The sequence below is a fragment of the Lissotriton vulgaris genome, unplaced genomic scaffold (assembly GCF_964263255.1).
Source record: "Lissotriton vulgaris unplaced genomic scaffold, aLisVul1.2 SCAFFOLD_1851, whole genome shotgun sequence".
Taxonomy (NCBI): domain Eukaryota; kingdom Metazoa; phylum Chordata; class Amphibia; order Caudata; family Salamandridae; genus Lissotriton; species Lissotriton vulgaris.
This window is the reverse complement of record NW_028240813.1, coordinates 182,941-204,389: the sequence shown is the minus strand read 5'-3', so window position 1 is coordinate 204,389 and position 21,449 is coordinate 182,941. Positions and strand designations below refer to the sequence as shown.

The following is a 21,449-nucleotide window of genomic DNA, read 5'->3' as shown; positions in this document are numbered from 1 at the left end:
AGGAATGCATGGCATATCTATATGTATGTGTACGCAGGTATCCATATATAAAGATAGATAGATAGATAGATAGATAGATAGATAGATAGATAGATAGATAGATAGATAGATAGATAGATAGATAGATAGATAGATAGATAGATAGATAGATAGATAGATAGATAGATAGATAGATAGATAGATAGATAGATAGATAGATATTGGGAGAGAGAGAGCGTTAATATAAACTGAGACTTTATTTTCCATCAAGCTGTCTTTCCTTTCCTTCAGGAGCAGAATGTTCTGATCATCAGCGCTCCAGAATCTAGTGCTTGGTTGGCAAGCATCACGCATTGTGATGTGTTAGCTAAGAGTTCCATGTCGTTCAGACTCATATATTCCTCTGTAGTTGTACCTTGGTGATTCAACAAAATGTGGCATCATAAGCAGCATTCTACTGCCATAGACTGGGCAGAAAAAACATTTAGAATTTCACTGAAAAAGAAAAAAAGCATACTTAGGCAGAGCTTTCTGGACAGTAAGGACATTAGAGTAAGTGATGAATAAGCACTGCTTTTGTTAATTTACATAGGCAGAACAGAGACTGCTGGGAAAAGCCTGAAATTAAAGGCACAGAAAATGCCTGCTTCTGGATAGAACACTGAGAAGGGTTGAAAGTTTTTTCTCTGACCCTGGCCACTCGTACAAGCAATCCTATGATAGTCAGAAGGACCCACCCTAAAAAGGAATGGACAGCCATTTGGACCCTTTCCACCTTTTCTATATCTCGCCTGATCGAGCCTGATCGAGCGCTGATTGAGCGGATTAGCACATGTACTTCTCATTTTGGGAAGGTATTGCTTAGCTTGCTACCAGCAGCTCAGTTATGTTATGATGTTAGAGGCTTGCAAGGAATGCCTTAGTCCTGCATTAGGCAGTTTTTATTGCTACTTGCATTCAAGGGAAAGATAATTAGCCAGAATCTGTGACCCAGTTATTCAGCTTGGCATTCCGATTTGCACAAAGGGAATAAGCATTTGAGAAAAAATGCAACATGTGTTTCTTATGTTGTTATGAACAGCTTTTTATTCTTTCTCTTTAGGGTCTAGCCACTGCAGAAATAGATAAATAAGTGCTGACTTCCTGTAAGACGTGTCCAATGCTGGGACAAAATAAAAGGGGACACTTATAAATGATAGTGATATCATTTGAGAAAGGGTAAGTTGACACTGAATTTCATGTGTATTCACAGACCAAGCATGAAAAAGTCCCCAGCATGATCTTCATTGCGTGCTTAGAGCTGGTATTAGCTTTTCAGAGGTGCGGGCCTTTCGAAGGCTCGTTGGTCTAGGGGTATGATTCTCGCTTTGGGTGCGAGAGGTCCCGGGTTCAAATCCCGGACGAGCCCTTTCATTGGTGCTTTTTTAAAGTAGTATTGAAGTATGCATTTCAACGCCAATATCAATTTTCTCTTTGCAGTAGTGGATGAATATTTGCTAGAGTCTCATGCTTTTAACCTTGCCCTGCCTGAGCAACTAGGAAACATTTCTCTTTAAGCATTTTGCAAAAATGCTGAACTTGCATGGCATATACAAGCGTTCAGTTAGGGCTGTCTGGGAAGGTTGCATGAAAGAAATCTAAAACCAGAGGCCCTTGGAATAGCCTGTTTTGAGAAGTTTCATCACAGAAGAATCAACTGTAGACATCTGTTTCTGTAGTGTAGTGGTTATCACGTTTGCCTCACACGCGAAAAGTCCCCGGTTCGAAACCGGGCAGAAACAGTTGTTATATTGTCTTGGCTGCAATGTTGAGAGGTGCCGTTTTGCCATGAAATTGTCCAGGCCCTGAAGATGGTTTCATGCAGACTCGTTCCAAGAAAGTGAATTCTCTTAAAAACACTAAAGTAATTGGCATGTGGATGTATCTGTTGATTCACAGACCTCGCTTTGAAAAGAGCCCTGCATTCTGTTCATTGCTCACCTAGAACATGCATTAACTTTGGGAATTGTTGGCTCCAACAGGCATCTTAGTTTAGTGGAGTGTTTCTGGTGTTTAAGTGCAGAAGCCCTGGGCTCAATTCCTCGGTGACCCTTCTCAAGGTGATGATACAAATGCATCGTCACCTTTACGTTTAATGTCAGAATTGTTTATTTCTATTTGGTGGTGTATGAATGCTTGCAATAGTATGTTGATTTTTTCTAGCCTTGAATGAATAAAAGCAAATCACTCCTCTTTATGTATTTTTCTAATACATTGATATTTGCATCTCCTTTCCTAGCCTGCATTTTTCACTATCTTACAGGCTGTATATAATAAGTATCAATTCAGGGGCCCTTCTTCTACTCAATTCACAACTGTTCTATCCCGGCATTGATAAGCAATCTACATCTGCTTCTGTTGTATATTGGTTATCATGTTTACCTGACGTGTGAAAGCCCCATGTTTGACAGTGCGCGTTAATAAAGAGACCAATGATTTTTATTAAAAGTTGTCATGTGTTTTTGTTACCTTGCACCGGCCAAAAAGTGCCGGAAATGACTTCATTTGCAGTCACTTGAAAAGTAGGGATTCTCAAATAAATGGTAAGAGGTTGGAACAAATCTAAAGGAATGCATGGCATATCTATATGTATGTGTACGCAGGTATCCATATATAAAGATAGATAGATAGATAGATAGATAGATAGATAGATAGATAGATAGATAGATAGATAGATAGATAGATAGATAGATAGATAGATAGATAGATAGATAGATAGATAGATAGATAGATAGATAGATAGATAGATAGATAGATAGATATTGGGAGAGAGAGAGCGTTAATATAAACTGAGACTTTATTTTCCATCAAGCTGTCTTTCCTTTCCTTCAGGAGCAGAATGTTCTGATCATCAGCGCTCCAGAATCTAGTGCTTGGTTGGCAAGCATCACACATTGTGATGTGTTAGCTAAGAGTTCCATGTCGTTCAGACTCATATATTCCTCTGTAGTTGTACCTTGGTGATTCAACAAAATGTGGCATCATAAGCAGCATTCTACTGCCATAGACTGGGCAGAAAAAACATTTAGAATTTCACTGAAAAAGAAAAAAAGCATACTTAGGCAGAGCTTTCTGGACAGTAAGGACATTAGAGTAAGTGATGAATAAGCACTGCTTTTGTTAATTTACATAGGCAGAACAGAGACTGCTGGGAAAAGCCTGAAATTAAAGGCACAGAAAATGCCTGCTTCTGGATAGAACACTGAGAAGGGTTGAAAGTTTTTTCTCTGACCCTGGCCACTCGTACAAGCAATCCTATGATAGTCAGAAGGACCCACCCTAAAAAGGAAGGGACAGCCATTTGGACCCTTTCCACCTTTTCTATATCTCGCCTGATCGAGCCTGATCGAGCGCTGATTGAGCGGATTAGCACATGTACTTCTCATTTTTGGAAGGTATTGCTTAGCTTGCTACCAGCAGCTCAGTTATGTTATGATGTTAGAGGCTTGCAAGGAATGCTTTAGTCCTGCATTAGGCAGTTTTTATTGCTACTTGCATTCAAGGGAAAGATAATTAGCCAGAATCTGTGGCCCAGTTATTCAGCTTGGCATTCCGATTTGCACAAAGGGAATAAGCATTTGAGAAAAAATGCAACATGTGTTTCTTATGTTGTTATGAACAGCTTTTTATTCTTTCTCTTTAGGGTCTAGCCACTGCAGAAATAGATAAATAAGTGCTGACTTCCTGTAAGACGTGTCCAATGCTGGGACAAAATAAAAGGGGACACTTATAAATGATAGTGATATCATTTGAGAAAGGGTAAGTTGACACTGAATTTCATGTGTATTCATAGACCAAGCATGAAAAAGTCCCCAGCATGATCTTCATTGCATGCTTAGAGCTGGTATTAGCTTTTCAGAGGTGCGGGCCTTTCGAAGGCTCGTTGGTCTAGGGGTATGATTCTCGCTTTGGGTGCGAGAGGTCCCGGGTTCAAATCCCGGACGAGCCCTTTCATTGGTGCTTTTTTAAAGTAGTATTGAAGTATGCATTTCAAAGCCAATATCAATTTTCTCTTTGCAGTAGTGGATGAATATTTGCTAGAGTCTCATGCTTTTAACCTTGCCCTGCCTGAGCAAATAGGAAACATTTCTCTTTAAGCATTTTGCAAAAATGCTGAACTTGCATGGCATATACAAGCGTTCAGCTAGGGCTGTCTGGGAAGGTTGCATGAAAGAAATCTAAAACCAGAGGCCCTTGGAATAGCCTGTTTTGAGAAGTTTCATCACAGAAGAATCAACTGTAGACATCTGTTTCTGTAGTGTAGTGGTTATCACGTTCGCCTCACACGCGAAAGGTCCCCGGTTCGAAACCGGGCAGAAACAGTTGTTATATTGTCTTGGCTGCAATGTTGAGAGGTGCCGTTTTGCCATGAAATTGTCCAGGCCCTGAAGATGGTTTCATGCAGACTCATTCCAAGAAAGTGAATTCTCTTAAAAACACTAAAGTAATTGGCATGTGGATGTATCTGTTGATTCACAGACCTCGCTTTCATAAGAGCCCTGCATTCTGTTCATTGCTCACCTAGAACATGCATTAACTTTGGGAATTGTTGGCACCAACAGGCATCTTAGTTTAGTGGAGTGTTTCTGGTGTTTAAGTGCAGAAGCCCTGGGCTCAATTCCTCGGTGACCCTTCTCAAGGTGATGATACAAATGCATCGTCACCTTTACGTTTAATGTCAGAATTGTTTATTTCTATTTGGTGGTGTATGAATGCTTGCAATAGTATGTTGATTTTTTCTAGCCTTGAATGAATAAAAGCAAATCACTCCTCTTTATGTATTTTTCTAATACATTGATATTTGCATCTCCTTTCCTAGCCTGCATTTTTCACTATCTTACAGGCTGTATATAATAAGTATCAATTCAGGGGCCCTTCTATTACTCAATTCACAACTATTCTATCCTGGCATTGATAAGCAATCTACATCTGCTTCTGTTGTGTATTGGTTATCATGTTTACCTGACGTGTGAAAGCCCCATGTTTGACAGTGCGCGTTAATAAAGAGACCAATGATTTGTATTAAAAGTTGGCATGTGTTTTTGTTACCTTGCACCGGCCAAAAAGTGCCGGAAATGACTTCATTTGCAGTCACTTGAAAAGTAGGGATTCTCAAATAAATGGTAAGAGGTTGGAACAAATCTAAAGGAATGCATGGCATATCTATATGTATGTGTACGCAGGTATCCATATATAAAGATAGATAGATAGATAGATAGATAGATAGATAGATAGATAAATAGATAGATAGATAGATAGATAGATAGATAGATAGATAGATAGATAGATAGATAGATAGATAGATAGATAGATAGATAGATAGATAGATAGATAGATAGATAGATAGATAGATAGATAGATAGATAGATAGATAGATAGATAGATAGATATTGAGAGAGAGCGTTAATATAAACTGAGACTTTATTTTCCATCAAGCTGTCTTTCCTTTCCTTCAGGAGCAGAATGTTCTGATCATCAGCGCTCCAGAATCTAGTGCTTGGTTGGCAAGCATCACGCATTGTGATGTGTTAGCTAAGAGTTCCATGTCGTTCAGACTCATATATTCCTCTGTAGTTGTACCTTGGTGATTCAACAAAATGTGGCATCATAAGCAGCATTCTACTGCCATAGACTGGGCAGAAAAAACATTTAGAATTTCACTGAAAAAGAAAAAAAGCATACTTAGGCAGAGCTTTCTGGACAGTAAGGACATTAGAGTAAGTGATGAATAAGCACTGCTTTTGTTAATTTACATAGGCAGAACAGAGACTGCTGGGAAAAGCCTGAAATTAAAGGCACAGAAAATGCCTGCTTCTGGATAGAACACTGAGAAGGGTTGAAAGTTTTTTCTCTGACCCTGGCCACTCGTACAAGCAATCCTATGATAGTCAGAAGGACCCACCCTAAAAAGGAATGGACAGCCATTTGGACCCTTTCCACCTTTTCTATATCTCGCCTGATCGAGCCTGATCGAGCGCTGATTGAGCGGATTAGCACATGTACTTCTCATTTTGGGAAGGTATTGCTTAGCTTGCTACCAGCAGCTCAGTTATGTTATGATGTTAGAGGCTTGCAAGGAATGCCTTAGTCCTGCATTAGGCAGTTTTTATTGCTACTTGCATTCAAGGGAAAGATAATTAGCCAGAATCTGTGACCCAGTTATTCAGCTTGGCATTCCGATTTGCACAAAGGGAATAAGCATTTGAGAAAAAATGCAACATGTGTTTCTTATGTTGTTATGAACAGCTTTTTATTCTTTCTCTTTAGGGTCTAGCCACTGCAGAAATAGATAAATAAGTGCTGACTTCCTGTAAGACGTGTCCAATGCTGGGACAAAATAAAAGGGGACACTTATAAATGATAGTGATATCATTTGAGAAAGGGTAAGTTGACACTGAATTTCATGTGTATTCACAGACCAAGCATGAAAAAGTCCCCAGCATGATCTTCATTGCGTGCTTAGAGCTGGTATTAGCTTTTCAGAGGTGCAGGCCTTTCGAAGGCTCGTTGGTCTAGGGGTATGATTCTCGCTTTGGGTGCGAGAGGTCCCGGGTTCAAATCCCGGACGAGCCCTTTCATTGGTGCTTTTTTAAAGTAGTATTGAAGTATGCATTTCAACGCCAATATCAATTTTCTCTTTGCAGTAGTGGATGAATATTTGCTAGAGTCTCATGCTTTTAACCTTGCCCTGCCTGAGCAAATAGGAAACATTTCTCTTTAAGCATTTTGCAAAAATGCTGAACTTGCATGGCATATACAAGCGTTCAGTTAGGGCTGTCTGGGAAGGTTGCATGAAAGAAATCTAAAACCAGAGGCCCTTGGAATAGCCTATTTTGAGAAGTTTCATCACAGAAGAATCAACTGTAGACATCTGTTTCTGTAGTGTAGTGGTTATCACGTTTGCCTCACACGCGAAAAGTCCCCGGTTCGAAACCGGGCAGAAACAGTTGTTATATTGTCTTGGCTGCAATGTTGAGAGGTGCCGTTTTGCCATGAAATTGTCCAGGCCCTGAAGATGGTTTCATGCAGACTCGTTCCAAGAAAGTGAATTCTCTTAAAAACACTAAAGTAATTGGCATGTGGATGTATCTGTTGATTCACAGACCTCGCTTTGAAAAGAGCCCTGCATTCTGTTCATTGCTCACCTAGAACATGCATTAACTTTGGGAATTGTTGGCTCCAACAGGCATCTTAGTTTAGTGGAGTGTTTCTGGTGTTTAAGTGCAGAAGCCCTGGGCTCAATTCCTCGGTGACCCTTCTCAAGGTGATGATACAAATGCATCGTCACCTTTACGTTTAATGTCAGAATTGTTTATTTCTATTTGGTGGTGTATGAATGCTTGCAATAGTATGTTGATTTTTTCTAGCCTTGAATGAATAAAAGCAAATCACTCCTCTTTATGTATTTTTCTAATACATTGATATTTGCATCTCCTTTCCTAGCCTGCATTTTTCACTATCTTACAGGCTGTATATAATAAGTATCAATTCAGGGGCCCTTCTTCTACTCAATTCACAACTGTTCTATCCCGGCATTGATAAGCAATCTACATCTGCTTCTGTTGTATATTGGTTATCATGTTTACCTGACGTGTGAAAGCCCCATGTTTGACAGTGCGCGTTAATAAAGAGACCAATGATTTTTATTAAAAGTTGTCATGTGTTTTTGTTACCTTGCACCGGCCAAAAAGTGCCGGAAATGACTTCATTTGCAGTCACTTGAAAAGTAGGGATTCTCAAATAAATGGTAAGAGGTTGGAACAAATCTAAAGGAATGCATGGCATATCTATATGTATGTGTACGCAGGTATCCATATATAAAGATAGATAGATAGATAGATAGATAGATAGATAGATAGATAGATAGATAGATAGATAGATAGATAGATAGATAGATAGATAGATAGATAGATAGATAGATAGATAGATAGATAGATAGATAGATAGATAGATAGATAGATAGATAGATAGATAGATATTGGGAGAGAGAGAGCGTTAATATAAACTGAGACTTTATTTTCCATCAAGCTGTCTTTCCTTTCCTTCAGGAGCAGAATGTTCTGATCATCAGCGCTCCAGAATCTAGTGCTTGGTTGGCAAGCATCACACATTGTGATGTGTTAGCTAAGAGTTCCATGTCGTTCAGACTCATATATTCCTCTGTAGTTGTACCTTGGTGATTCAACAAAATGTGGCATCATAAGCAGCATTCTACTGCCATAGACTGGGCAGAAAAAACATTTAGAATTTCACTGAAAAAGAAAAAAAGCATACTTAGGCAGAGCTTTCTGGACAGTAAGGACATTAGAGTAAGTGATGAATAAGCACTGCTTTTGTTAATTTACATAGGCAGAACAGAGACTGCTGGGAAAAGCCTGAAATTAAAGGCACAGAAAATGCCTGCTTCTGGATAGAACACTGAGAAGGGTTGAAAGTTTTTTCTCTGACCCTGGCCACTCGTACAAGCAATCCTATGATAGTCAGAAGGACCCACCCTAAAAAGGAAGGGACAGCCATTTGGACCCTTTCCACCTTTTCTATATCTCGCCTGATCGAGCCTGATCGAGCGCTGATTGAGCGAATTAGCACATGTACTTTTCATTTTGGGAAGGTATTGCTTAGCTTGCTACCAGCAGCTCAGTTATGTTATGATGTTAGAGGCTTGCAAGGAATGCTTTAGTCCTGCATTAGGCTGTTTTTATTGCTACTTGCATTCAAGGGAAAGATAATTAGCCAGAATCTGTGACCCAGTTATTCAGCTTGGCATTCCGATTTGCACAAAGGGAATAAGCATTTGAGAAAAAATGCAACATGTGTTTCTTATGTTGTTATGAACAGCTTTTTATTCTTTCTCTTTAGGGTCTAGCCACTGCAGAAATAGATAAATAAGTGCTGACTTCCTGTAAGACGTGTCCAATGCTGGGACAAAATAAAAGGGGACACTTATAAATGATAGTGATATCATTTGAGAAAGGGTAAGTTGACACTGAATTTCATGTGTATTCACAGACCAAGCATGAAAAAGTCCCCAGCATGATCTTCATTGCGTGCTTAGAGCTGGTATTAGCTTTTCAGAGGTGCAGGCCTTTCGAAGGCTCGTTGGTCTAGGGGTATGATTCTCGCTTTGGGTGCGAGAGGTCCCGGGTTCAAATCCCGGACGAGCCCTTTCATTGGTGCTTTTTTAAAGTAGTATTGAAGTATGCATTTCAAAGCCAATATCAATTTTCTCTTTGCAGTAGTGGATGAATATTTGCTAGAGTCTCATGCTTTTAACCTTGCCCTGCCTGAGCAAATAGGAAACATTTCTCTTTAAGCATTTTGCAAAAATGCTGAACTTGCATGGCATATACAAGCGTTCAGCTAGGGCTGTCTGGGAAGGTTGCATGAAAGAAATCTAAAACCAGAGGCCCTTGGAATAGCCTGTTTTGAGAAGTTTCATCACAGAAGAATCAACTGTAGACATCTGTTTCTGTAGTGTAGTGGTTATCACGTTTGCCTCACACGCGAAAGGTCCCCGGTTCGAAACCGGGCAGAAACAGTTGTTATATTGTCTTGGCTGCAATGTTGAGAGGTGCCGTTTTGCCATGAAATTGTCCAGGCCCTGAAGATGGTTTCATGCAGACTCGTTCCAAGAAAGTGAATTCTCTTAAAAACACTAAAGTAATTGGCATGTGGATGTATCTGTTGATTCACAGACCTCGCTTTGAAAAGAGCCCTGCATTCTGTTCATTGCTCACCTAGAACATGCATTAACTTTGGGAATTGTTGGCACCAACAGGCATCTTAGTTTAGTGGAGTGTTTCTGGTGTTTAAGTGCAGAAGCCCTGGGCTCAATTCCTCGGTGACCCTTCTCAAGGTGATGATACAAATGCATCGTCACCTTTACGTTTAATGTCAGAATTGTTTATTTCTATTTGGTGGTGTATGAATGCTTGCAATAGTATGTTGATTTTTTCTAGCCTTGAATGAATAAAAGCAAATCACTCCTCTTTATGTATTTTTCTAATACATTGATATTTGCATCTCCTTTCCTAGCCTGCATTTTTCACTATCTTACAGGCTGTATATAATAAGTATCAATTCAGGGGCCCTTCTTCTACTCAATTCACAACTGTTCTATCCCGGCATTGATAAGCAATCTACATCTGCTTCTGTTGTATATTGGTTATCATGTTTACCTGACGTGTGAAAGCCCCATGTTTGACAGTGCGCGTTAATAAAGAGACCAATGATTTTTATTAAAAGTTGTCATGTGTTTTTGTTACCTTGCACCGGCCAAAAAGTGCCGGAAATGACTTCATTTGCAGTCACTTGAAAAGTAGGGATTCTCAAATAAATGGTAAGAGGTTGGAACAAATCTAAAGGAATGCATGGCATATCTATATGTATGTGTACGCAGGTATCCATATATAAAGATAGATAGATAGATAGATAGATAGATAGATAGATAGATAGATAGATAGATAGATAGATAGATAGATAGATAGATAGATAGATAGATAGATAGATAGATAGATAGATAGATAGATAGATAGATAGATAGATAGATAGATAGATAGATAGATAGATAGATAGATAGATAGATAGATAGATATTGGGAGAGAGAGAGCGTTAATATAAACTGAGACTTTATTTTCCATCAAGCTGTCTTTCCTTTCCTTCAGGAGCAGAATGTTCTGATCATCAGCGCTCCAAAATCTAGTGCTTGGTTGGCAAGCATCACACATTGTGATGTGTTAGCTAAGAGTTCCATGTCGTTCAGACTCATATATTCACCTGTAGTTGTACCTTGGTGATTCAACAAAATGTGGCATCATAAGCAGCATTCTACTGCCATAGACTGGGCAGAAAAAACATTTAGAATTTCACTGAAAAAGAAAAAAAGCATACTTAGGCAGAGCTTTCTGGACAGTAAGGACATTAGAGTAAGTGATGAATAAGCACTGCTTTTGTTAATTTACATAGGCAGAACAGAGACTGCTGGGAAAAGCCTGAAATTAAAGGCACAGAAAATGCCTGCTTCTGGATAGAACACTGAGAAGGGTTGAAAGTTTTTTCTCTGACCCTGGCCACTCGTACAAGCAATCCTATGATAGTCAGAAGGACCCACCCTAAAAAGGAAGGGACAGCCATTTGGACCCTTTCCACCTTTTCTATATCTCGCCTGATCGAGCCTGATCGAGCGCTGATTGAGCGAATTAGCACATGTACTTTTCATTTTGGGAAGGTATTGCTTAGCTTGCTACCAGCAGCTCAGTTATGTTATGATGTTAGAGGCTTGCAAGGAATGCTCTAGTCCTGCATTAGGCAGTTTTTATTGCTACTTGCATTCAAGGGAAAGATAATTAGCCAGAATCTGTGACCCAGTTATTCAGCTTGGCATTCCGATTTGCACAAAGGGAATAAGCATTTGAGAAAAAATGCAACATGTGTTTCTTATGTTGTTATGAACAGCTTTTTATTCTTTCTCTTTAGGGTCTAGCCACTGCAGAAATAGATAAATAAGTGCTGACTTCCTGTAAGACGTGTCCAATGCTGGGACAAAATAAAAGGGGACACTTATAAATGATAGTGATATCATTTGAGAAAGGGTAAGTTGACACTGAATTTCATGTGTATTCACAGACCAAGCATGAAAAAGTCCCCAGCATGATCTTCATTGCGTGCTTAGAGCTGGTATTAGCTTTTCAGAGGTGCGGGTCTTTCGAAGGCTCGTTGGTCTAGGGGTATGATTCTCGCTTTGGGTGCGAGAGGTCCCGGGTTCAAATCCCGGATGAGCCCTTTCATTGGTGCTTTTTTAAAGTAGTATTGAAGTATGCATTTCAAAGCCAATATCAATTTTCTCTTTGCAGTAGTGGATGAATATTTGCTAGAGTCTCATGCTTTTAACCTTGCCCTGCCTGAGCAAATAGGAAACATTTCTCTTTAAGCATTTTGCAAAAATGCTGAACTTGCATGGCATATACAAGCGTTCAGCTAGGGCTGTCTGGGAAGGTTGCATGAAAGAAATCTAAAACCAGAGGCCCTTGGAATAGCCTGTTTTGAGAAGTTTCATCACAGAAGAATCAACTGTAGACATCTGTTTCTGTAGTGTAGTGGTTATCACGTTTGCCTCACACGCGAAAGGTCCCCGGTTCGAAACTGGGCAGAAACAGTTGTTATATTGTCTTGGCTGCAATGTTGAGAGGTGCCGTTTTGCCATGAAATTGTCCAGGCCCTGAAGATGGTTTCATGCAGACTCGTTCCAAGAAAGTGAATTCTCTTAAAAACACTAAAGTAATTGGCATGTGGATGTATCTGTTGATTCACAGACCTCGCTTTGAAAAGAGCCCTGCATTCTGTTCATTGCTCACCTAGAACATGCATTAACTTTGGGAATTGTTGGCACCAACAGGCATCTTAGTTTAGTGGAGTGTTTCTGGTGTTTAAGTGCAGAAGCCCTGGGCTCAATTCCTCGGTGACCCTTCTCAAGGTGATGATACAAATGCATCGTCACCTTTACGTTTAATGTCAGAATTGTTTATTTCGATTTGGTGGTGTATGAATGCTTGCAATAGTATGTTGATTTTTTCTAGCCTTGAATGAATATAAGCAAATCACTCCTCTTTATGTATTTTTCTAATACATTGATATTTGCATCTCCTTTCCTAGCCTGCATTTTTCACTATCTTACAGGCTGTATATAATAAGTATCAATTCAGGGGCCCTTCTTCTACTCAATTCACAACTGTTCTATCCCGGCATTGATAAGCAATCTACATCTGCTTTTGTTGTATATTGGTTATCATGTTTACCTGACGTGTGAAAGCCCCATGTTTGACAGTGCGCGTTAATAAAGAGACCAATGATTTTCATTAAAAGTTGTCATGTGTTTTTGTTACCTTGCACCGGCCAAAAAGTGCCGGAAATGACTTCATTTGCAGTCACTTGAAAAGTAGGGATTCTCAAATAAATGGTAAGAGGTTGGAACAAATCTAAAGGAATGCATGGCATATCTATATGTATGTGTACGCAGGTATCCATATATAAAGATAGATAGATAGATAGATAGATAGATAGATAGATAGATAGATAGATAGATAGATAGATAGATAGATAGATAGATAGATAGATAGATAGATAGATAGATAGATAGATAGATAGATAGATAGATAGATAGATAGATAGATAGATAGATAGATAGATAGATAGATAGATAGATAGATAGATAGATAGATAGATATTGGGAGAGAGAGAGCGTTAATATAAACTGAGACTTTATTTTCCATCAAGCTGTCTTTCCTTTCCTTCAGGAGCAGAATGTTCTGATCATCAGCGCTCCAGAATCTAGTGCTTGATTGGCAAGCATCACACATTGTGATGTGTTAGCTAAGAGTTCCATGTCGTTCAGACTCATATATTCCTCTGTAGTTGTACCTTGGGGATTCAACAAAATGTGGCATCATAAGCAGCATTCTACTGCCATAGACTGGGCGGAAAAAACATTTAGAATTTCACTGAAAAAGAAAAAAAGCATACTTAGGCAGAGCTTTCTGGACAGTAAGACCATTAGAGTAAGTGATGAATAAGCACTGCTTTTGTTAATTTACATAGGCAGAACAGAGACTGCTGGGAAAAGCCTGAAATTAAAGGCACAGAAAATGCCTGCTTCTGGATAGAACACTGAGAAGGGTTGAAAGTTTTTTTCTGACCCTGGCCACTCTTACAAGCAATCCTATGATAGTCAGAAGGACCCACCCTAAAAAGGAAGGGACAGCCATTTGGACCCTTTCCACCTTTTCTATATCTCGCCTGATCTCGCCTGATCGAGCGCTGATTGAGCGGATTAGCACATGTACTTCTCATTTTGGGAAGGTATTGCTTAGCTTGCTACCAGCAGCTCAGTTATGTTATGATGTTAGAGGCTTGCAAGGAATGCTCTAGTCCTGCATTAGGCAGTTTTTATTGCTACTTGCATTCAAGGGAAAGATAATTAGCCAGAATCTGTGACCCAGTTATTCAGCTTGGCATTCCGATTTGCACAAAGGGAATAAGCATTTGAGAAAAAATGCAACATGCGTTTCTTATGTTGTTATGAACAGCTTTTTATTCTTTCTCTTTAGGGTCTAGCCACTGCAGAAATAGATAAATAAGTGCTGACTTCCTGTAAGACGTGTCCAATGCTGGGACAAAATAAAAGGGGACACTTATAAATGATAGTGATATCATTTGAGAAAGGGTAAGTTGACACTGAATTTCATGTGTATTCACAGACCAAGCATGAAAAAGTCCCCAGCATGATCTTCATTGCGTGCTTAGAGCTGGTATTAGCTTTTCAGAGGTGAGGGTCTTTCGAAGGCTCGTTGGTCTAGGGGTATGATTCTCGCTTTGGGTGCGAGAGGTCCCGGGTTCAAATCCCGGACGAGCCCTTTCATTGGTGCTTTTTTAAAGTAGTATTGAATTATGCATTTCAAAGCCAATATCAATTTTCTCTTTGCAGTAGTGGATGAATATTTGCTAGAGTCTCATGCTTTTAACCTTGCCCTGCCTGAGCAAATAGGAAACATTTCTCTTTAAGCATTTTGCAAAAATGCTGAACTTGCATGGCATATACAAGCGTTCAGCTAGGGCTGTCTGGGAAGGTTGCATGAAAGAAATCTAAAACCAGAGGCCCTTGGAATAGCCTGTTTTGAGAAGTTTCATCACAGAAGAATCAACTGTAGACATCTGTTTCTGTATTGTAGTGGTTATCACGTTTGCCTCACACGCGAAAGGTCCCCGGTTCGAAACCGGGCAGAAACAGTTGTTATATTGTCTTGGCTGCAATGTTGAGAGGTGCCGTTTTGCCATGAAATTGTCCAGGCCCTGAAGATGGTTTCATGCAGACTCGTTCCAAGAAAGTGAATTCTCCTAAAAACACTAAAGTAATTGGCATGTGGATGTATCTGTTGATTCACAGACCTCGCTTTGAAAAGAGCCCTGCATTCTGTTCATTGCTCACCTAGAACATGCATTAACTTTGGGAATTGTTGGCACCAACAGGCATCTTAGTTTAGTGGAGTGTTTCTGGTGTTTAAGTGCAGAAGCCCTGGGCTCAATTCCTCGGTGACCCTTCTCAAGGTGATGATACAAATGCATCGTCACCTTTACGTTTAATGTCAGAATTGTTTATTTCTATTTGGTGGTGTATGAATGCTTGCAATAGTATGTTGATTTTTTCTAGCCTTGAATGAATAAAAGCAAATCACTCCTCTTTATGTATTTTTCTAATACATTGATATTTGCATCTCCTTTCCTAGCCTGCATTTTTCACTATCTTACAGGCTGTATATAATAAGTATCAATTCAGGGGCCCTTCTTCTACTCAATTCACAACTGTTCTATCCCGGCATTGATAAGCAATCTACATCTGCTTCTGTTGTATATTGGTTATCATGTTTACCTGACGTGTGAAAGCCCCATGTTTGACAGTGCGCGTTAATAAAGAGACCAATGATTTTTATTAAAAGTTGTCATGTGTTTTTGTTACCTTGCACCGGCCAAAAAGTGCCGGAAATGACTTCATTTGCAGTCACTTGAAAAGTAGGGATTCTCAAATAAATGGTAAGAGGTTGGAACAAATCTAAAGGAATGCATGGCATATCTATATGTATGTGTACGCAGGTATCCATATATAAAGATAGATAGATAGATAGATAGATAGATAGATATAGATAGATAGATAGATAGATAGATAGATAGATAGATAGATAGATAGATAGATAGATAGATAGATAGATAGATAGATAGATAGATAGATAGATAGATAGATAGATAGATAGATAGATAGATAGATAGATAGATAGATAGATAGATAGATAGATAGATAGTGGGAGAGAGAGAGCGTTAATATAAACTGAGACTTTATTTTCCATCAAGCTGTCTTTCCTTTCCTTCAGGAGCAGAATGTTCTGATCATCAGCGCTCCAAAATCTAGTGCTTGGTTGGCAAGCATCACACATTGTGATGTGTTAGCTAAGAGTTCCATGTCGTTCAGACTCATATATTCACCTGTAGTTGTACCTTGGTGATTCAACAAAATGTGGCATCATAAGCAGCATTCTACTGCCATAGACTGGGCAGAAAAAACATTTAGAATTTCACTGAAAAAGAAAAAAAGCATACTTAGGCAGAGCTTTCTGGACAGTAAGGACATTAGAGTAAGTGATGAATAAGCACTGCTTTTGTTAATTTACATAGGCAGAACAGAGACTGCTGGGAAAAGCCTGAAATTAAAGGCACAGAAAATGCCTGCTTCTGGATAGAACACTGAGAAGGGTTGAAAGTTTTTTCTCTGACCCTGGCCACTCGTACAAGCAATCCTATGATAGTCAGAAGGACCCAACCTAAAAAGGAAGGGACAGCCATTTGGACCCTTTCCACCTTTTCTATATCTCGCCTGATCGAGCGCTGATTGAGCGGATTAGCACATGTACTTCTCATTTTGGGAAGGTATTGCTTAGCTTGCTACCAGCAGCTCAGTTATGTTATGATGTTAGAGGCTTGCAAGGAATGCTTTAGTCCTGCATTAGGCAGTTTTTATTGCTACTTGCATTCAAGGGAAAGATAATTAGCCAGAATCTGTGACCCAGTTATTCAGCTTGGCATTCCGATTTGCGCAAAGGGAATAAGCATTTGAGAAAAAATGCAACATGTGTTTCTTATGTTGTTATGAACAGCTTTTTATTCTTTCTCTTTAGGGTCTAGCCACTGCAGAAATAGATAAATAAGTGCTGACTTCCTGTAAGACGTGTCCAATGCTGGGACAAAATAAAAGGGGACACTTATAAATGATAGTGATATCATTTGAGAAAGGGTAAGTTGACACTGAATTTCATGTGTATTCATAGACCAAGCATGAAAAAGTCCCCAGCATGATCTTCATTGCGTGCTTAGAGCTGGTATTAGCTTTTCAGAGGTGCGGGCCTTTCGAAGGCTCGTTGGTCTAGGGGTATGATTCTCGCTTTGGGTGCGAGAGGTCCCGGGTTCAAATCCCGGACGAGCCCTTTCATTGGTGCTTTTTTAAAGTAGTATTGAAGTATGCATTTCAAAGCCAATATCAATTTTCTCTTTGCAGTAGTGGATGAATATTTGCTAGAGTCTCATGCTTTTAACCTTGCCCTGCCTGAGCAAATAGGAAACATTTCTCTTTAAGCATTTTGCAAAAATGCTGAACTTGCATGGCATATACAAGCGTTCAGCTAGGGCTGTCTGGGAAGGTTGCATGAAAGAAATCTAAAACCAGAGGCCCTTGGAATAGCCTGTTTTGAGAAGTTTCATCACAGAAGAATCAACTGTAGACATCTGTTTCTGTAGTGTAGTGGTTATCACGTTCGCCTCACACGCGAAAGGTCCCCGGTTCGAAACCGGGCAGAAACAGTTGTTATATTGTCTTGGCTGCAATGTTGAGAGGTGCCGTTTTGCCATGAAATTGTCCAGGCCCTGAAGATGGTTTCATGCAGACTCATTCCAAGAAAGTGAATTCTCTTAAAAACACTAAAGTAATTGGCATGTGGATGTATCTGTTGATTCACAGACCTCGCTTTCATAAGAGCCCTGCATTCTGTTCATTGCTCACCTAGAACATGCATTAACTTTGGGAATTGTTGGCACCAACAGGCATCTTAGTTTAGTGGAGTGTTTCTGGTGTTTAAGTGCAGAAGCCCTGGGCTCAATTCCTCGGTGACCCTTCTCAAGGTGATGATACAAATGCATCGTCACCTTTACGTTTAATGTCAGAATTGTTTATTTCTATTTGGTGGTGTATGAATGCTTGCAATAGTATGTTGATTTTTTCTAGCCTTGAATGAATAAAAGCAAATCACTCCTCTTTATGTATTTTTCTAATACATTGATATTTGCATCTCCTTTCCTAGCCTGCATTTTTCACTATCTTACAGGCTGTATATAATAAGTATCAATTCAGGGGCCCTTCTATTACTCAATTCACAACTATTCTATCCTGGCATTGATAAGCAATCTACATCTGCTTCTGTTGTGTATTGGTTATCATGTTTACCTGACGTGTGAAAGCCCCATGTTTGACAGTGCGCGTTAATAAAGAGACCAATGATTTGTATTAAAAGTTGGCATGTGTTTTTGTTACCTTGCACCGGTCAAAAAGTGCCGGAAATGACTTCATTTGCAGTCACTTGAAAAGTAGGGATTCTCAAATAAATGGTAAGAGGTTGGAACAAATCTAAAGGAATGCATGGCATATCTATATGTATGTGTACGCAGGTATCCATATATAAAGATAGATAGATAGATAGATAGATAGATAGATAGATAGATAGATAGATAGATAGATAGATAGATAGATAGATAGATAGATAGATAGATAGATAGATAGATAGATAGATAGATAGATAGATAGATAGATAGATAGATAGATAGATAGATATTGGGAGAGAGAGAGCGTTAATATAAACTGAGACTTTATTTTCCATCAAGCTGTCTTTCCTTTCCTTCAGGAGCAGAATGTTCTGATCATCAGCGCTCCAGAATCTAGTGCTTGGTTGGCAAGCATCACGCATTGTGATGTGTTAGCTAAGAGTTCCATGTCGTTCAGACTCATATATTCCTCTGTAGTTGTACCTTGGTGATTCAACAAAATGTGGCATCATAAGCAGCATTCTACTGCCATAGACTGGGCAGAAAAAACATTTAGAATTTCACTGAAAAAGAAAAAAAGCATACTTAGGCAGAGCTTTCTGGACAGTAAGGACATTAGAGTAAGTGATGAATAAGCACTGCTTTTGTTAATTTACATAGGCAGAACAGAGACTGCTGGGAAAAGCCTGAAATTAAAGGCACAGAAAATGCCTGCTTCTGGATAGAACACTGAGAAGGGTTGAAAGTTTTTTCTCTGACCCTGGCCACTCGTACAAGCAATCCTATGATAGTCAGAAGGACCCACCCTAAAAAGGAATGGACAGCCATTTGGACCCTTTCCACCTTTTCTATATCTCGCCTGATCGAGCCTGATCGAGCGCTGATTGAGCGGATTAGCACATGTACTTCTCATTTTGGGAAGGTATTGCTTAGCTTGCTACCAGCAGCTCAGTTATGTTATGATGTTAGAGGCTTGCAAGGAATGCCTTAGTCCTGCATTAGGCAGTTTTTATTGCTACTTGCATTCAAGGGAAAGATAATTAGCCAGAATCTGTGACCCAGTTATTCAGCTTGGCATTCCGATTTGCACAAAGGGAATAAGCATTTGAGAAAAAATGCAACATGTGTTTCTTATGTTGTTATGAACAGCTTTTTATTCTTTCTCTTTAGGGTCTAGCCACTGCAGAAATAGATAAATAAGTGCTGACTTCCTGTAAGACGTGTCCAATGCTGGGACAAAATAAAAGGGGACACTTATAAATGATAGTGATATCATTTGAGAAAGGGTAAGTTGACACTGAATTTCATGTGTATTCATAGACCAAGCATGAAAAAGTCCCCAGCATGATCTTCATTGCGTGCTTAGAGCTGGTATTAGCTTTTCAGAGGTGCGGGCCTTTCGAAGGCTCGTTGGTCTAGGGGTATGATTCTCGCTTTGGGTGCGAGAGGTCCCGGGTTCAAATCCCGGACGAGCCCTTTCATTGGTGCTTTTTTAAAGTAGTATTGAAGTATGCATTTCAAAGCCAATATCAATTTTCTCTTTGCAGTAGTGGATGAATATTTGCTAGAGTCTCATGCTTTTAACCTTGCCCTGCCTGAGCAAATAGGAAACATTTCTCTTTAAGCATTTTGCAAAAATGCTGAACTTGCATGGCATATACAAGCGTTCAGCTAGGGCTGTCTGGGAAGGTTGCATGAAAGAAATCTAAAACCAGAGGCCCTTGGAATAGCCTGTTTTGAGAAGTTTCATCACAGAAGAATCAACTGTAGACATCTGTTTCTGTAGTGTAGTGGTTATCACGTTCGCCTCACACGCGAAAGGTCCCCGGTTCGAAACCGGGCAGAAACAGTTGTTATATTGTCTTGGCTGCAATGTTGAGAGGTGCCGTTTTGCCATGAAATTGTCCAGGCCCTGAAGATGGTTTCATGCAGACTCATTCCAAGAAAGTGAATTCTCTTAAAAACACTAAAGTAATTGGCATGTGGATGTATCTGTTGATTCACAGACCTCGCTTTCATAAGAGCCCTGCATTCTGTTCATTGCTCACCTAGAACATGCATTAACTTTGGGAATTGTTGGCACCAACAGGCATCTTAGTTTAGTGGAGTGTTTCTGGTGTTTAAGTGCAGAAGCCCTGGGCTCAATTCCTCGGTGACCCTTCTCAAGGTGATGATACAAATGCATCGTCACCTTTACGTTTAATGTCAGAATTGTTTATTTCTATTTGGTGGTGTATGAATGCTTGCAATAGTATGTTGATTTTTTCTAGCCTTGAATGAATAAAAGCAAATCACTCCTCTTTATGTATTTTTCTAATACATTGATATTTGCATCTCCTTTCCTAGCCTGCATTTTTCACTATCTTACAGGCTGTATATAATAAGTATCAATTCAGGGGCCCTTCTATTACTCAATTCACAACTATTCTATCCTGGCATTGATAAGCAATCTACATCTGCTTCTGTTGTGTATTGGTTATCATGTTTACCTGACGTGTGAAAGCCCCATGTTTGACAGTGCGCGTTAATAAAGAGACCAATGATTTGTATTAAAAGTTGGCATGTGTTTTTGTTACCTTGCACCGGCCAAAAAGTGCCGGAAATGACTTCATTTGCAGTCACTTGAAAAGTAGGGATTCTCAAATAAATGGTAAGAGGTTGGAACAAATCTAAAGGAATGCATGGCATATCTATATGTATGTGTACGCAGGTATCCATATATAAAGATAGATAGATAGATAGATAGATAGATAGATAGATAGATAAATAGATAGATAGATAGATAGATAGATAGATAGATAGATAGATAGATAGATAGATAGATAGATAGATAGATAGATAGATAGATAGATAGATAGATAGATAGATAGATAGATAGATAGATAGATAGATAGATAGATAGATAGATAGATATTGAGAGAGAGCGTTAATATAAACTGAGACTTTATTTTCCATCAAGCTGTCTTTCCTTTCCTTCAGGAGCAGAATGTTCTGATCATCAGCGCTCCAGAATCTAGTGCTTGGTTGGCAAGCATCACGCATTGTGATGTGTTAGCTAAGAGTTCCATGTCGTTCAGACTCATATATTCCTCTGTAGTTGTACCTTGGTGATTCAACAAAATGTGGCATCATAAGCAGCATTCTACTGCCATAGACTGGGCAGAAAAAACATTTAGAATTTCACTGAAAAAGAAAAAAAGCATACTTAGGCAGAGCTTTCTGGACAGTAAGGACATTAGAGTAAGTGATGAATAAGCACTGCTTTTGTTAATTTACATAGGCAGAACAGAGACTGCTGG

The 21,449-nt window shown here is 39.4% G+C and overlaps 12 non-coding genes across 12 annotated transcripts; all 12 read left to right on the top strand.

Moving 5' to 3' along the window:
• The first annotated feature begins 1,315 nt into the window (after nucleotides 1-1,315).
• On the top strand, nucleotides 1,316-1,387 carry TRNAP-UGG (transfer RNA proline (anticodon UGG)). Its single transcript has one exon. It is a non-coding gene; the product is annotated as a tRNA-Pro (tRNA).
• Nucleotides 1,388-3,895: 2,508 nt separating this feature from the next.
• TRNAP-UGG (transfer RNA proline (anticodon UGG)) lies at nucleotides 3,896-3,967 on the top strand. Its single transcript has one exon. It is a non-coding gene; the product is annotated as a tRNA-Pro (tRNA).
• Nucleotides 3,968-4,267: 300 nt separating this feature from the next.
• Nucleotides 4,268-4,340, top strand: TRNAV-CAC (transfer RNA valine (anticodon CAC)). Its single transcript has one exon. It is a non-coding gene; the product is annotated as a tRNA-Val (tRNA).
• Nucleotides 4,341-6,519: 2,179 nt separating this feature from the next.
• Nucleotides 6,520-6,591, top strand: TRNAP-UGG (transfer RNA proline (anticodon UGG)). The gene has a single exon. It is a non-coding gene; the product is annotated as a tRNA-Pro (tRNA).
• Nucleotides 6,592-9,111: 2,520 nt separating this feature from the next.
• Nucleotides 9,112-9,183, top strand: TRNAP-UGG (transfer RNA proline (anticodon UGG)). Its single transcript has one exon. It is a non-coding gene; the product is annotated as a tRNA-Pro (tRNA).
• Nucleotides 9,184-9,483: 300 nt separating this feature from the next.
• Nucleotides 9,484-9,556, top strand: TRNAV-CAC (transfer RNA valine (anticodon CAC)). Its single transcript has one exon. It is a non-coding gene; the product is annotated as a tRNA-Val (tRNA).
• Nucleotides 9,557-11,727: 2,171 nt separating this feature from the next.
• TRNAP-UGG (transfer RNA proline (anticodon UGG)) lies at nucleotides 11,728-11,799 on the top strand. Its single transcript has one exon. It is a non-coding gene; the product is annotated as a tRNA-Pro (tRNA).
• Nucleotides 11,800-14,354: 2,555 nt separating this feature from the next.
• TRNAP-UGG (transfer RNA proline (anticodon UGG)) lies at nucleotides 14,355-14,426 on the top strand. The gene has a single exon. It is a non-coding gene; the product is annotated as a tRNA-Pro (tRNA).
• Nucleotides 14,427-16,970: 2,544 nt separating this feature from the next.
• TRNAP-UGG (transfer RNA proline (anticodon UGG)) lies at nucleotides 16,971-17,042 on the top strand. The gene has a single exon. It is a non-coding gene; the product is annotated as a tRNA-Pro (tRNA).
• A 300-nt stretch (nucleotides 17,043-17,342) lies between these two features.
• On the top strand, nucleotides 17,343-17,415 carry TRNAV-CAC (transfer RNA valine (anticodon CAC)). The gene has a single exon. It is a non-coding gene; the product is annotated as a tRNA-Val (tRNA).
• A 2,139-nt stretch (nucleotides 17,416-19,554) lies between these two features.
• On the top strand, nucleotides 19,555-19,626 carry TRNAP-UGG (transfer RNA proline (anticodon UGG)). The gene has a single exon. It is a non-coding gene; the product is annotated as a tRNA-Pro (tRNA).
• Nucleotides 19,627-19,926: 300 nt separating this feature from the next.
• Nucleotides 19,927-19,999, top strand: TRNAV-CAC (transfer RNA valine (anticodon CAC)). Its single transcript has one exon. It is a non-coding gene; the product is annotated as a tRNA-Val (tRNA).
• Nucleotides 20,000-21,449: the final 1,450 nt, after the last annotated feature.